The sequence below is a fragment of the Panthera pardus genome, unplaced genomic scaffold (genome assembly GCF_024362965.1).
Source record: "Panthera pardus isolate Hobbes unplaced genomic scaffold, ASM2436296v1 HiC_scaffold_12, whole genome shotgun sequence".
NCBI lineage: Eukaryota > Metazoa > Chordata > Mammalia > Carnivora > Felidae > Panthera > Panthera pardus.
The window spans coordinates 55,786,944-55,803,191 of NW_026526677.1; the positions used below are offsets into that span (position 1 = coordinate 55,786,944).

At 38.2% G+C, this 16,248-nt stretch overlaps 1 protein-coding gene across 2 annotated transcripts in view; it reads left to right on the forward strand.

Moving 5' to 3' along the window:
- The window catches only part of RNF121 (ring finger protein 121), an 82,086-nt gene that overhangs the window by 34,220 nt on the left and 31,618 nt on the right, over positions 1 to 16,248 (forward strand). The window lies entirely within an intron of this gene.

Below are 16,248 nucleotides of genomic sequence, written 5' to 3' on the forward strand. Positions count from 1 at the left end.
CTGGGTGGTATAATAAGAGTCAATTATGTGTCCGACGTTTGATTTTGGCTCAGGTCATGATCTCATTGTGAGATTGAGCCCTACATCAGGCTCTGTGCTTACAGTGCAGAGCCTGCTTAGGATTCTCTCTCTCTCCCTCTCCCTCTGCCCCTCCCCTGCTCATATGTGCATGCTATCTCTCTCTCAAAATAAATAAATAAACTTAAAAAAAACAAAAACAAACCAGGTGCCTGGGTGGCTCGGTCGGTTAAGCATCCAACTTCGGCTCAGGTCATGATCTCACAGTTTGTGAGTTTGAGCCCCGGGTCAGGCTCTGCACTGACAACTCAGAACCTGGAGCCTGCTTCAGATTCTGTGTCTTCCTCTCTCTCTGCCCCTGCCCCGCTTGTGTTTTCTCTTCCTCTCCCTCCCTACCTCCCTCTCTCTTTCTCTTTCTCAAAAAATAAATAAATAAACATTAAAAAAAAAAACCAACCATGAGAGACTCATAAGACACAGATATTAAACGTAAAGGGATGGAGAAAGATATTCCATGCACATGATAATCAAAAGAGAGCTGGGGTGGCTATTAAATATCAGACCAACAGACTTTAAATCAAAAAAATTTACAAGACATAGAAGACATTATATATCGATAAAAGGTTCAATCCAACAAGAAGATACAATAATTATAAACACATACATACCTAACAAAGGAGCCCCAACATATGTGAAGCAAAAATTGACAGAATTGAAGGGAGAGATGGACAGTTGTACAATAATTGTTGAAGAGTTCAGTACCTTACTTTTGGTAATGGAAAGAGCAACCAAATAGAATATCAATACTTAATAGTGGACTTGAGCAGCATTAAAAACTAATTAGACCTAAGAGACCCAAAGGGCACACTCTAACCAGCAACAGCAGAATACATACTCTTCTCAAGGGCACATTGACTGTACTACAGGATAGGACAGATGTTACACCACAAAACAAGTCTCAATAAGTTTGAAAAGATTAAAATCATAGATTTAACTACTGTGGATTAGGACATGGCAGGTGTAGTGTACTGGATTTTTTTCTTAGAAGTTTGTAATCTTTTCATGGGCAACCCTTTTTTAACATAAAAACTTGGCAAACACCCATATGATAATACTTTGTAAAGAATATACAATCACATATATAATAGTAACAATAGCTAGTATTTATTGAATTCTTTCTATGCCAGCCACATTCTAAGTATTTTAGGTGCATAGATTTAGCTAATCCCCATAATAATTCAGTAAGGTAATTTTTTCTCCATTTACAAATGAGGAACTGAGACAAAGGCTAAGTAACTTGATCTAGTGATAAAACCATTATTTGAACCCAAACAATTTTACTCCAGCGTTTTTAATCTTAATACCTAATGGTTCTTTTGCTCAATTATATGCTTTTTCATACCTCTGGTAATATGGCCAGACATGCCCAGGGGTCTGTAGCTCACATGATATGAACTGCTCTATCTCATTTAATCCTCCTAATAGCCCATAAGGTAAGTACCATGAACAAACTGAGGCCCAGAGAATTGACGCATGAAGGGAATACTAATAGAGCCAGGATTTCAATCCAGGTCTTTTATTTCCTGTTTCATAATTTCTGCTGTACTATAGGTTGCTTGAAGCAAAAAGCAACCAGGGAACTGAGGGGTCACCTAGAGCATAGAAGGAAGAGAGGCTAATCTTTGCCCTTGAACAGACACAGGTTCTGAACCTTACTGGCCTATAGCCAGCTCAAGTGTTACATGTACCACAAATAGAGACATCTGTACCTTCAGGTCACAGTGCATTAAGTGACCACATGACACCAAGGCTTTTTGAACTGGAGACCATCCAGCAGGCTAAGCCACCTAGGTGTGGCTCCATGTCTAGACACTGGTCATACTTTGCCCTGATACCTGAGACAAGTCACTTGTTTGTCAGTGTATGATTATAGTGCCTTCTCTATAAAATGGGGATTACCAAGATGGTTGAAATGAGCCGGGAAAAATAAGACCACTCATAAACTAAGTGTAGAATGAAAACCCCCTTGGTATTTCTATGCTGCTATTTAAAGATAATCTTAATTATATAATGCTGGCCAATCTGCAGAGATTTTTGAAAACCTCTAAAGGAAGTGAGAATACATGTATGTACTATAGTGGTTTTCAGTAAGTACTTTTTTTTAAAAGCTGTGGAATCCTGTCTTCAAATAATATCTTAAGGAACAACCCAGTATAGAAAACAATTAAGAGGCTGCTCTGCTTGATACAGGGTTGGGTAACTCTCTGCTTCTCAGGAACAAACATAGGACTCACCAGTGTTAGAAAACCACTGATGTCATTCATTAGTTAATCCTTAAAGGCAATGTGACTAATTTAACGAAGTCATTTGTATAAGGAACATGCACAGTTATCTCATTACTGCCATACCTTGTAAACTGAACTTCACTGGTGAGCGACCTGCTAACATTATAAAACATCTTGGGGGTGCCTGGGTGGCTCAGTCAGTTAAGCATCTGATTTTGGCTCAGGTCATGATCTCGCGGTTTGTGAGTTCAAGCCCTGCATCAGGCTCTGTGCTGACAGCTCAGAGCCTGGAGCCTGCTTCCGATTCTGTGTCTTCTTCCCTCTCTGCCCCTTCCCTGCTCGCACTCTGTCTCTCTCAAAAATAAAAATAATAAAAACATTGAAAAAATTAAAAAAAATAAAATATCTTGAACTGAGAAACTTAAACCCTTATTTTTCAAAAATTAGAAAAGGAAATCTGCGATGTCCTGCTTTATGCTGCTGTTACACAGTAATCTAGATTGTTTTTTAAAAAACTTTTATTAACTTTTGTACAGTGGATATTCTTACTGCTTTAATTAAAATACTAACTTTGGGGGTTCCTGGGTGGCTCCGTTGGTTAAGGGTCTGATTTTTATTTCAGCTCAGGTCATGATCTCATGGTTTGTGGGTTCGAGCCCCACATTTAGCTGTGTGCTGACAGTGCAGAGCCTGCTTGGGAATCTCTTTCCCTCTCTGCCCCTTCCCAGCTCGCATCCACTCTCTCTCTCTCTCAAAATAAATAAACTTAAAAAAATAGTAAAAAAATAAATAAATAAATACTAACTTTGGAAGAAGAAAATTGCCCAAGAACGTTGTACACAGTGACATCTCCTGTCCTTTTTCAAGCTTATCAGAAGTTGGAGCTGTCTGCCATGGAGGCAGTTAATAAAATGGAGCCATCCCAGTCTGACTTGAGTAGTAAGCTCTCTCACTTCTTTTTTTTATTTTATTTTATTTATTTTATTTTTTTTAGCTCTCTCACTTCTTAGCTCTATGATTTTCTATCTCTCTGAGCCTGTTTTTCTTATCTCTAAGTTGGAGTGATAGCTACCTCATAGGTTGTGAAAATTATATAAAATTGTACGGTAAAGTGTTTTGTAAACTCTAAAGCTAATGTTGTTAGTGGCTATTGTTGCTTCCACTCCTAAGAGAAGAGCTCAAGACATAAAAATGTTTTCAGATACTATTTCATATAGAAGAGGGATAGAATTGTATTTTTGTTGAGAATAATTTCATATAACAAAATTCACTGTTCTAACCATTTTAAAGTATATAATTCAGTGGTTTTTAGTACATCCACAGTGTTGGGCAGCCATTGCTGCTATTAGTTCTAGAGCATTTGCATTACCCCAAAAGGAAACCCCATATCCATTAAGCAATCACGTCCTATTTCCCCCTCCCACCAGGCCCTGGCAACCACTAATCTGTTTTCTATGTATTTGCCTATTCTGGATATTCATACAAATGGAATTATACAATATGTAGCTTTTTGTCTGGTTCCTTTCATATAGCATAATAGTTTCAAGGTTCAACAATGTTCTAGTATCAGTACTTTATTCCTTTTTATGGCTGAATAATATTCTATTGTATGGGAATGCCACATTTTGTTTATCCGTTCATCGTTTGATAGACATTTGGGTTCTTTCTACCCTTTGGCTATTGTGAATAGTGTTGCTACAAGCATTCATTATAAACTTTTATTTGAACACCTGTATTCAATTCTTGGGTATGCCCCCGCAGTAGAATTGCTGGAGTAGAAGTGCAGGGTACACCCTGGAGTAGAACTATTTAACTTTTTGAGAACTGCCAAACGTTTTTCCATAGCAGCTATACCATTTAACATTCTAACCCACAGTGCATTGGGTTCCAATTCCTCCACATTCTTTTCTTTTCTTTTTTTTTTTAAGTGTATTTATTTATTTTGAGTGGGGGAGGAGCAGAGAGGGGTAAAGAATCCCAAGCAGACTCCACAGAGTCCAATACAGGGCTGAATTCCACAAACTGTGAGATCAGGATCTGAGCAGTTATCAAGAGTCAAGTGCTTAACCAACTGAGCCAACCAGTTTCTCCACATTCTCACAACACTTGTTCTTTTTTCTTTTCTTTTCTTTTTTCTTTTTTCGTTTTTATTATAGTCACCCCAGTGGGCATGAAGTAGTATCTCATTGTGGTTTGATTTGTGTTTCCCTAATGACAAATGATGTTGAGGATAATTTGATGTATTTATTGGCCACATGTATATCTGCCATGGAGAAATCTCTTTGCCTATTTTTAACTGGGTTTTTGTTTTTCCTTTTTGTCTTTTTATTATTGAGTTGTAAGAGTTCTTTATATAGTTTGTATACTAGACCGTTATTAGATATGTTATTTATAAAATTTTCTCCCATTCTGTGGGTTGCATTTTTACTGTTTTGATAGTGCCCTTTGATGCATAAACATTTTAAAGTTTGATGTCCAATTTATTTATTTTTCCTTTTTGAATGAATATATTTGACATGTAATATTGGTTACATTTAAGGTGTTCAACATGTTAATTGATACATTTATCTATTGTAATATGATTCCTATTATAACAACATTTAGCATCTCTATCACATCATGTAATTATCCTTGTTTTTAGTGGTTGAAATAATAAGGTTGATCTCTTAGCAGGTTTGATGATTATATTACAATATTGTTATCCATATGCATTATACTTTGCATTAGATCTCTGTGGTTTATTTACTGCTTGTTCCAAGTTTGCACCCTTAAGTCTATCTTTTTGTTTATTTTTAAGAGAGACAGAGAGGGACAGAGTGCAAGCAGGGGAGGGGCAGGGAGAAAGGGGGAGACACAGAATCTGATGCAGGCTCCAGGCTCTGAGCTGTCAGCATAGAGCCCAATATAGGGTTTGAACTCACAAACCATGAGATCATGACTTGAGCCAAAGTCGGATGCTTAACTGACTGGCCACTAGGTGCTCCGTTAAACCTATTTTTTTATTTTGTTGCTTGTGCTTTTAGTGTTATATCTAAGAATCCATTGCCAAATCCAAGATTACTAAGTAAGCTTTTATCTTTATGTGCTTTTTGAAGAGTTTTATACTTTTAGCTCTTTGGTCTCTTTTGAGTTTTTGTAAATAGTATGAGGTAAGGGTCTAACTTCATGTTTTTGCATATGGGTATCCAGGAAATCATATGATATTTATCATTCTAAAACTGACTTATCTCACTTAGCATTATACTCTCTAGATCCATCGATGTTGTTGCAAATGGCAGGGTCCCATTCTTTTTTTATGGTTGAGTAATATTCCTGTGTGTGTGTGTGTGTGTGTACACCACATCTTCTTTATTCATCTTTTGATCAACACTAGAGCTGCTTCCACAATGTGGCTATTGTAAATAATGCTGCAATAAACATAGTGGCGCATATACCATTTTTTTTAAAGTTTATTTATTTTGAGAGAGGATGAGAAAATGCACAAGCAGAAGAGGAGCAGAGAGGGAGAGAGAGAATCCCAAGCAGGCCTCATGTTGTCAGTGCGGAGCCTGACACAGAGTTTGATCCCATGAATCGTGAGACCATGACCTGATCCAAAACCCTGAGTCAGACACTTAACTGACTGAGCCAACCAGGCACCCCTGGGTATATCTTTTTAAATTAGTGTTTTGTATTCTTTGGGTAAATACTCAGGGGTGGAATTACTGGATCATATAGTAATTCTATTTTTAACTTTTTGAGAAACTTCCATATTGTTTTCCACAGTGGCTACACCAGTTTGCCTTCCCACCAACAGTGTGCAAGGGTTCCTTTTTCTCCACATTCTCATCAACACTTATTACTTGTTTTATGGTTGTTTTTGTACTTCCTCTCTGTTCCTTTCTTCTCTTGTTCTTTTCTCTTATGACTTGTTGGCTTTCTTTAGTGATATTCTTGGATTCCTTTCTCTTAATTTTTTGCATATCTATTATTGGTTTTTGATTTGTGGTACCATTAGGTTTATATATAACATCTTATGCATATAGCAGTCTAAGTTAAGTTGATGGTCGCTTAAGTTTCAACCCATTCTTTATTCCTCCTCCCCCCCACATTTTAGGTATATGGTGTCATACTGTATATCCTTTTATTTTGTGAATCCACTGACTGATTTTTATAGATGTATTAATTTTATTACTTTTGTGTTTCCTACTTTTCTTATTTTTTCTTATGGTCTTTCCTTTCTACTCAAAGAATCCTCTTTAACTTTTGTTGTAGGGCTGGTTTAGCGGTGATGAGTTTCTTTAACTTTTGTTTGTGTAGGAAAGTCTTTATCTCTCATTTTATTCTGAATGATAGCCTCGCTAGATATTCTCATTTGCAAGGTTTTGGTTTTTTTTTTTTTTTTTTTCCTTTCTTTCTTCCAGTACTATGAATATATCATGCCATTCCTTCCTGGCCTACGAAGTGTGTGCTGAAAAATCAGCTGATAGCCTTAGGTTTCCCTTGTATGTAACTATTTTCTCTTGGTGCTTTTAAATTCTCTCTTTATCACTACTTTTTGCTATCTTAATTGCTATGTGTCTTGGTTGTGGACCTTCTTCTCTTGGTTTTGTTGGGGGATGTCTGTGCCTCCTGTATCTGGATTTCTGTTCCTTCCCCAGGTATGGGAAATTTTCAGCTATTATTAAATAGCTGAAATAAATTTTCTGTCCCCTTTTCTGTCTCTTCTCCCTATGAGATCCCTAGAGTGAAAATGTTATTATACTTGAAGGTGTTGCTGAATTTCTTAAGTCTGTTAATTTTTTTTTTTTTCCTACTCTCCTGCCCAGCTTGATTGCTTTCCAACACTCTCTCCTCCAGGTTGCTAATACATTCTTCTGTTTCCTCTAGTCTACTATTTACTCCATCTAGTATATTTTAATATCAGCTATTGAGTTCTTCATCTGTAATAGTTCTTTTTTTATGTTTTCTATTTTTTTGTTAAGGGTCTCACTGACATCTCCACTCTTTCTCAAGTCCAATGAGTATCTTTATGACCATTACTGTAAATTATCAGACATATTACTTATCTCCACTGCATTTAGCTCTTTTGCTGTGATTTTGTCTTTTTCTTTCATTTGAGACATATTCTTTGGTCTCCTCTTTCTTTTGTCTAACTCTCTGTGTCTGTTTCTGTGTGTTAGAAAAGTCAGCTATATCTCTTGATCTTGAAGAGATCAAGTAGTGGCTTCATGATGAAGAGGTTCTGGAGTACCGTGCAGTGCAGTGTCCCCTGTTCACCAAAACCTGTTGCTTCAGGAGTGTCTCCAGTGTATGTTGCATGCACCGCACTGTTGTGGCTAGGCCACATTTGTCTTTAGTCCAGTCGTCTGCAATGGGTCTCTTGGCCTGTTTTGGGCAGGGTTTGGTCTCTGTGTTAGTGGGCCAGTCTGGGGCTGCCTTTGGTTTGAGGTGAGTCAGATGAAGCATTTGCCAGAGATGTAGTAGCACCAAACTGCAGGGTGCTTTCTCTGTGCTGTCCCCTGAGAAGCTTTTGTTGATAAGCGGGACCTGCAGTCAGACCAAATGTCTGCCCTCAGCCCACTGTTTGGGTTGCAGTTGGACTGGTACATATAGTTATCTTCCCCTCTCTCTGAGGCAGGAATCACTTTGGAGTGGTGCTCACTCTTGTTGGGCCTGCTTGTACACTGCTGAGCTTATAGCACTGCTTGGGATGGGATCCAGCCAGGGAAGTACTGGATGGGGGCATTTCCTCAGGAGAACATGAGGTGAAGTACAAGATGCCAGCAAGGCCCACATAGTTTTGCTGTGGGAGGGGACCTAGACCTGAGGCCTGGCTGAAAGGCGCATGTCCACAAGAGAGCACAGGACAGGGGCCGCAGTTAGCAAGTTGAGTGAGTTTTGGCCACTGTGCTGGTTCCTGCAGGTATCTATGTGTCTAGGCTAGAGGGTGGAGGAGAGAAATGGTGCCAGCAAGCTCCTTTGTTCCTGAAGAAGTCTCCTAAAGATCCCTGCCCTCTAGCAAGTACTCTGAGATTAATAAATAAATCTCCTTCCTGTATACCACAGGTGTTTTTCAAATTGCTACTTCTGTGCTATATTTCTGCAGGGCTGTTTGTTGTGCTGTCTCTTTAAGGGCAGGGACTCGGTTTCCTATCCCCCTCCTGGCTCTGCTGAGCCCTCTGATTTTTAAAGTTCCAGGTGTTAAGCCTGGCTGGTTGAAGAACTCACGAGAGTAGGACCCTCTGATTTTCAAAACCAAATGTTACAGGGATTCATCTTCCCTATTCAGGTTCTCCATGCCTGCGGTGCTTGGTGTGAGGATCTGTTTCTCTCCCCGCTCTGGGCTCCCTGCGTCTGTTCATCCCAATGGATAATCCCATAGGTCCATTTAGCTCCCTACCTTGTCTCCGCCCTTCCTACCCTGTTCAGTGTGGCCTCTTCTCTACATGTAGCTCTGGAGAGTCCATTCAGCCAGTCTTTGGATCATTCTGGGTTATTTACACTGATCAGGGTTTTATGTAGTTGTATCTGTGGGATGAGGTGAGCTTGGGATCTTTCTATTCCATCTTCCCTGGAAGTCTCAGCACCACACTTTTGATTACTATAGCAACCTGGTAAGTTCTGAAATTGGGAAGTGTGAGTCCTCTTAATTTGTTCTTTTTCCAGATTGTTTTGATTATTGTGTCCCTTGAAATTTCTTATTAATTTTTAAGATGAGTTTTGCCATTTCTGCAAAAAAGGAGTTGTGATTTTGATAAGGATTGCAACTGAATCTGTAGATTAGTTTGGGAAGTATTGCCATTTGTGACTATGAATTGTCTTTTTATGTATTTAGATCCTCCTTAATTTCATTGTTTTGTGGTTTCCAACATATAAGTTTTGTACCTCCTTTGTTAAATGTATTCCTAATATTTTGTTTTGGATACTATTGTGATTGGAATTGTTTTCTTAATTTTCTTTTTGTATTCATTGTTAATATATAGAAATATAGCTGGCTGTTGTGTGTTGTGTGTTGATTTTGTGTCTTGCAACTTGGCTGAATTTGTTTATTAATTTTAATAGTTTTTTGGGGATTTGTTAGGATTTTCTATATATGACTTCTTCTTTTCCAGTTGGATTTTTTTTTTCTTATCTTGCTTAATTGCTCTGGATAGAACTTCCAGTACAATGTTGAATAGCAGTGGTGAAATGGGCATCCTTCTCTTTTTCCTGATCTTAGAGGGAAAGTTTTTTTTTTTTTTTTTAATTAATGTTTATTTATTTATTTTGAGAGAGAGAAAGAGAAAGCATGTGTGCATGAGCAGGGGAGGGGCATAGAGAGTGAGAGAGAGAATCCCAAACAGGCTTTGCCCTGTCAGGCGTAGTGAACCATGAGATCATGACCTGAACCAAAATCAAGAGTTGGATACTTAATTGAGCCACCCAGGTGCCCTTCAGAGGGAAAGCTTTTAGTCCTTAATCTTTAAATGTGTGAGCTGTGGGTATTTCGTAAGTGCCCTTTATCATAATGAGTAAGTTCCCTTCTGTTTCTAGTTTGTTGAGTGTTTTTATCGTGAATGAGTGTTGGATTTCTCAGATCCTTTTTCTACATCAGTTGAGAAGATCATGTGGTGCATTCTTGGTATAAATCCCACTTGGTCATGGTGTATAATCCTTTTCATATGCTGCAGCATTCAGTTTGCTAGTATTTTGTTAAGAATTTTTATCTCTATCTTCGTGAGGGATGTTAGTTTGTAATTTTATTGTCATGTGTGTGTCCCTTCATGTGTTTGTCTTCCTTTGATACCAAGGTAATGCTGGCCTCATAGGATGAGTTAGGAACTGTTACCTTCTTTTGCTTTTTGAACAATAGAATTTTGGCGTAGTTTAAAATGCCTTGAAGTGGGAGTCAGGTGATATAAGATCTATTTCTAACGCTGTTGTTAATTAGCACTGGACCATGGGCACATTACTCTAAGCCTCTGTTTCCTCATGCCCGTGTTTCATCTTTAAAGTGAATAGTTAAGAGTACATGATTGCTAAAGTCTTTTCAAGCTTTAACATATTTTTCTGTTGTTATTTTATGTAATTCCAAAGGCCCAGATTAAAGCTATGTAATGAGTTTTTAGGAATGTAGATATCAGCTAAATATTATTTAAAATTTTTCGGGGCACCTGGATGGCTCAGTTGGTTAAGGGTCTGACTCTTATTAGTTCAGGTCTTGATCTCAGGGTCATGAATTCAAGTTCTGTATTAGGCTCCACTTTGGGTGTGGAGCCTACTTAAAAAAAAATTTTTTTTCCAGCAGTGGGAGCTGTTCCACAGTAAAATGAACTGTCTTAGAAAGGAATGATTTTCCTACCACAAGCAGCTGTATGGGCTTTTTTTGTTGTTTTGTTTTTTGTTTTTTTTAATTTTTTTTAGAGGGTGGTAAGAGTGAACGCGAGTTGGGAGAGGGGTAGAGGGAGAGAAAATCTTTTTTTTTTTTTTTTTTAATTTTTTTAAACTTTTTTTTTTTTAATGTTTTTTTTTAACGTTTTATTTATTTTTGAGACAGGGAGAGACAGAGCATGAACAGGGGAGGGTCAGAGAGAGGGAGACACAGAATCTGAAACAGGGTCCAGGCTCTGAGCTGGCAGCACAGAGCCCGATGTCGGGGTCGAACTCAACGGACCGTGAGATCATGACCTGAGCCGAAATTGGCCGCTTAACCGATTGAGCCACCCAGGCGCCCCAAACTTTTTTTTTTTTTTTTTTAACTCATTTTTGAGAGACAGAGTGCAAGCAGGGGAGGGGCAGAGAGGGAGACACAGAATCTGAAGCAGGTTCCAGGCTCTGAGCTGTCAGCACAGAGCCTGATGCGGGGCTTGAACCCACGAACTTTGAGATCATGACCTGAGCCCAAGTCGGCTGCTTAACTGACTGAGCCACCCAGGTGCCCTGAGAGAGAAAATCTTAAGCAAGCGCCATGCTGAGCCCTACATGGGACTCAATCCCACAACCCTAGGATTGTGATCTGAGCTGAAATCAAGAGTTGTATGCTCAACCAACTAAGCCTCCCAGGTGTCCCACAGGCTATATGTTTTGGGAGGGTTTAGACAACCTCCTGTCAGGGATGTTGAGTAAGGGATTTTTGTGATTTTATTTTTCTTTTTATGGAATAGCCGACTGGGCTTCTTTTAAGTTTTCCCTCTCAGCTGTAAAATCTGTATCCTATCTAATTATCAAAAAAGATGAAGGCCTGTTTTGTTCTTAGAGGATAAAACCAAGCTGTCTAGAGGCAGGGTGAGGTTTTGTTCTGTTTTTATTTTGGTTTTGTTCTGATTATAAATGTTCTACGTGTTATAAAAAATCCAAACAATATATATGTGACATAGAAATCGAAAGTGTCCAGAGAGAACTGCTATTAACACTTTATGTTTATAGATTTTTTCTATGCATATAATGTTTATGACATCCATTAGGTTCTGCAATATTTTCACCTAATACTGTCTCTCAAATACCTATCTATATTAGCATGTCATCCACTTAAATTAGTAATGCATGGTATTCTTTTTTTTTTTAAAGACAGGCAATTAAAAAAATTTTTTTTAATGTTTATTTTTGAGAGAGCGAGAAAGACAGCGTGAGCAGGGGAGGAGCAGAGAGAGACAAAGACAGAGAATCTGAAGCAGGCTCCAGGCTCCGAGCTGTCAGCACAGAGCCCAATGTGGGGCTTCAGCTTGCGAACCACGAGATAAAGACCTGAGCCAAAGTCGGGCACTCAACCAACTGAGCTACCCAGGCTGATAGTATTCTTTTAAATAGTTTTTTTTTTTTTTTTTTTATGTTTATTTATTTTTGAGAGAGGGAGCACAAGGGGAGGAGGGGCAAAGAGAGAGGGGAACAGAGAATCTGAAGTGGTCTATGCACTGACAGTAGTGAGCCCGATGTGGGGCGTGAACTCACAAACTGTGAGATCATGACCTGAGCCAAAGTCTGGAGCTCAACCGACTGAACCACCCAGGTAGCCCTCTTTTAAATAGATTTTTAAAAAAATTTTAACCTACCTCTGCTGATAGACACCTTTTAATTAAGTTTATCACAGTTACAATTCACTTATTACATATACATTTTATCTTACATATGTACCTTACGTATATAACAATATACATGATAAACTTTTTACATATATAATATGCATAGCTGTGTAAGCATTTCTGAAAATGAATTCCTAGAAATGGAATTGCCTAGTCAAAAGATAGACACATTTTAATTATTAATGGATCTTGTTGGATTGCCTTCCCAAAAAGTTATAGCAATTTACAGTCCCACCAATAGAAGTTAATGGTGCTGTTACCCAGTATTAAAGAGAATATAGGGAATCATCAGTATTTTTAATAATCTTTGTCAATCTAATAGGGTAAAAATATCTAATTAATCATTTCTTTATTAGTGAGGTTGAGTGTTTTTTTCTTACTAGTCATTTGGTTTCTTCTATCAATTGTTCGTATTATTGACTAGTTTTTATATTTGATATTTCAATTACCTTAAAATTTTTATTGAAGTATGGTTGATACAGAATGTTATATTATTTTCAGGTGTTCAACATAGTCATTCGACAATTGCATACATTACACAGTGCTTATCATGATAAGTATATTTAGTAAGTGTCACCATACAACATTATTACAATCTTATTAACTGTATTCCCTGTGTTGTACTTTTATTTATTTATTTATAAATGTTTATTTTGAGAGAGAGAAAGAGAGAGCAAGCATGCAAGTGGGGGAGGGGCAGAGAGAGGGAGACAGTGAATCCCAAGGAGGCTCCACACTGTCAGCACAGAGCCTGATGTGGGGCTTGATCTCACAAACTGTGAAATCACGACCCTAGCTGAAAGCAGGAGTCAGTCGCTTAACTGACTGAGCTACCCAGGTGCCTCTAAGTTTATTTATATATTTTGAGAGAGAGAAAGAGAGACAGAGCATGTGTGCAAGATGGGGAGGAGCAGAAAGAGGGAGAGGGAGAGGGAGAGGGAGAGGGAGAGGGAGAGAGAGAGAGAGAGAGAGAGAGAGAGAGAGAGAGAGAGAATCCTAACCAGGCTCCGTGTTGTCATCAGAGAGCCTGACATGGAGCTCAGTTCCAGAACTGTGAGATCATGACCTTAGCAAAATCGAGAGTTGGCCCATTAAATGACTGAGCCACCCAGGTGCCCCTGTTCTACTTTTCAATCTCCTGACTTATTTATTTTTATAACTGAAAGTTTGTACCTGTTAATCCCTTTCATCTATTTTACCCATCCCCCCATTCTTCTCTCCTCTGGCAACCACCAGTTTATTCTCTGTATTTATTATTTATGAGTCTCTTTCTTTTTTGTTTGTTCATTTGTTTTGTTTTTTAGATTCCACATGTAAGTGAAATTATATGGTATTTGTCTTTCTCTGACTTTTTTCACTAAGCACGATACCCTCAAGGTCCATCCATGTTGTCACAAATGGTAAGGGTTCATTATTTTTGAATGGCTGCATAATATTAAACACACACCACACAGTGCATCTCCTTTATTCATTTGTCTATCACTGGACACTTAAGTTGCTTCCATATCTTAACTGCTGTGAATAATGCTGCAATAAACTTAGATGTTGCACTTATCTTTTCAAATTACTGGTTTCTTTTTTAGGGGGTGGGTGGGTGAGAAACCAATAGTGGAATCACTGGATCATGTGGTATTTCTATTTTAAATTATTTTAGGACCCTCCACACTGTTTTCCACAGTGGCTGCACCTAGTTACAGTGCACCAGGCTTCCCTTTTTTTTTTTTTCACATTCCTTGTTATTTCTTTTTGATACTAGCCATTCTGACTGTGTGAGGTGATATCTCACTTTGGTTTTGATTTGCATTTCCCTGATGACTAGTGATGTTGAACATCTTTTCGTGTACTTGTTGGCCATCTGTATGTCTTCTTGGGAAAAATGTCTGTTTGGGTCTTCTGCCCATTTTTAATCAGATTACTTTATTCTCCCCCTCCCCCTCCTCCTCTGTGTTGAGCTGTATACGTTCTTTATATATCTTGGGTATTAACCCCTTATCAGATATATCATTTGCAAATATCTTCTCCCATATAATAAGTTGCCTTTTCATTTTGTTGATGGTTTCCTTTGCTGTGTAAAACCTTTTTATTTTGTTGTAGCCCAAAGAGTTTATTTTTGCTCTTGCTTCCTTGCCTGAGGAGACATATCTAGAAAAATGTTGCTAAAGCTGATGTCTAAGAGATTACTATCTATGTTTTGTTTTTGTTTTTGTTTTTTTTAGGAGTATTATGGTTTTCAGGTCTCACATTTAGGTCCTTAGTAATTAGAAAAACACGTGTTAAAACAACAGTGAGATATCACTGTACACCTATTAGATTGGCTAAAAACTAGAAAGCTGGATATGTCCAACTATTGGCAGGTATCAGAGACTTTAGGAACTTTTGTGTGTTCTTTATAGGTCTGAAGACTAGGGCAGGCATTCTGGGGAGCACCGTGGCACTATTCAGTCAGCTGGAATATATACCTACCTGTGGCATAGCCTCAAGGGACACGTGAGAAGGGGTTCATTTAAATGTTAATTATGGCAGTTAATTGAAGAGTTGGAGGCAATCTGGGTATATGTGTCTGAATAAAAAGGTAAAATGTGGTGGATCCAAATCATGATGCTGCCTTGCAGCACATAAGATTTACCCTTAAGGGCTTGTGGATCTTAAAAGCAGAGTACTGAGTGGAAAATGTAACAAACAGAAACAAATTTATTAGTGCCAACTAATCAAAAGACATGCACAAAAAATAGTTTGTAAGAACAAAAAAATAAACATGTTAAACACATTAGAATGTTTGTGGGACAAAGAATGGGAATAAAAAAGAATCAGAACAACTCCCCAGAGAATGTTGTGTAAAGGAGAGGGACGTAGAAACATGAACTGTTTGAGCTTAGCTGTCAGAGCTTTAAAAAAAAAAAAAAAAAAAAATGGTTCTTATGGCATGTTGAGGAATGATGGAATTAATTGATAAGTCTCTGTTTCTCTCAAATGAATGAAATATTCTGTTCTTCACTAGTGCTAGTTGGCAGCCCACCCTTTCAGTGGGCACACATGACCATGGAGTGGAAAAACACTAGCTCTGTTCTCCTAGACCAGGTCTCTCAATAGGGAAATTATTCACATTTTGGGCCAGATGATTCTTTATTTTGTGGGGGACTGTCATGTGCACTGTAGGATGTTTAGCAGCATGCCTGGCCTCTACCTACTAGATGCCACTGGCATTTCCTCCCCCAATAATGACAATCAAAAATGTCTCCAGACTTTGCCAAATGTCACCTGGGGAGGAAATTCACCCCTTATGAGAAGCGCTGTCCTAGAGCAGCATGGATGTTGCCAGTCATTAGGCTGATTATGAGCAAGTATGCCAGTCGACTGGTTTCACTGAAAAGTATCAAACATCTCCTTGTAACTTAGGAGTTCAAGTCCATCCTTTAAGTTAAAAGAAGAAAAACTTCGTCAAAATTACCTGCTATTTGGGAACAAAAGGTCCTACTGTTCTCTGTATTTCAATGTCAGAGTACTGTTCTTTTCTATAACAGCAGCAGTAGTAATACTACCTTAAGCTGCGTATAGTTTCAATTTGTTGGTATTTTAAAAAATACTTTTCTCATCTGATATCTCATTGGAACCTCATGACAGCTTTATATGATAGTGAGGACAGGGATATATCTCCCTTTTTCAGATTAGTAAACCAGAGGGTAAAATCCTGAAGAGATTTGCCAGGAGCACATAACCATTAAATTGGGGAGCTGGATATAAAACCAAAATCTTATTCTTGGTTAAGCACTCTTTTCATGAGAGGACTCAGCCAATTTTTGAAGTTTCTCAAAAACTTCAGCAAATTGTCAGTTTCTGCCATGGTCATTTCTGTTTTTAACTCCCTTGATTTTTCCTTGATTTTTCCCTTTTGCCCAAATCCATCC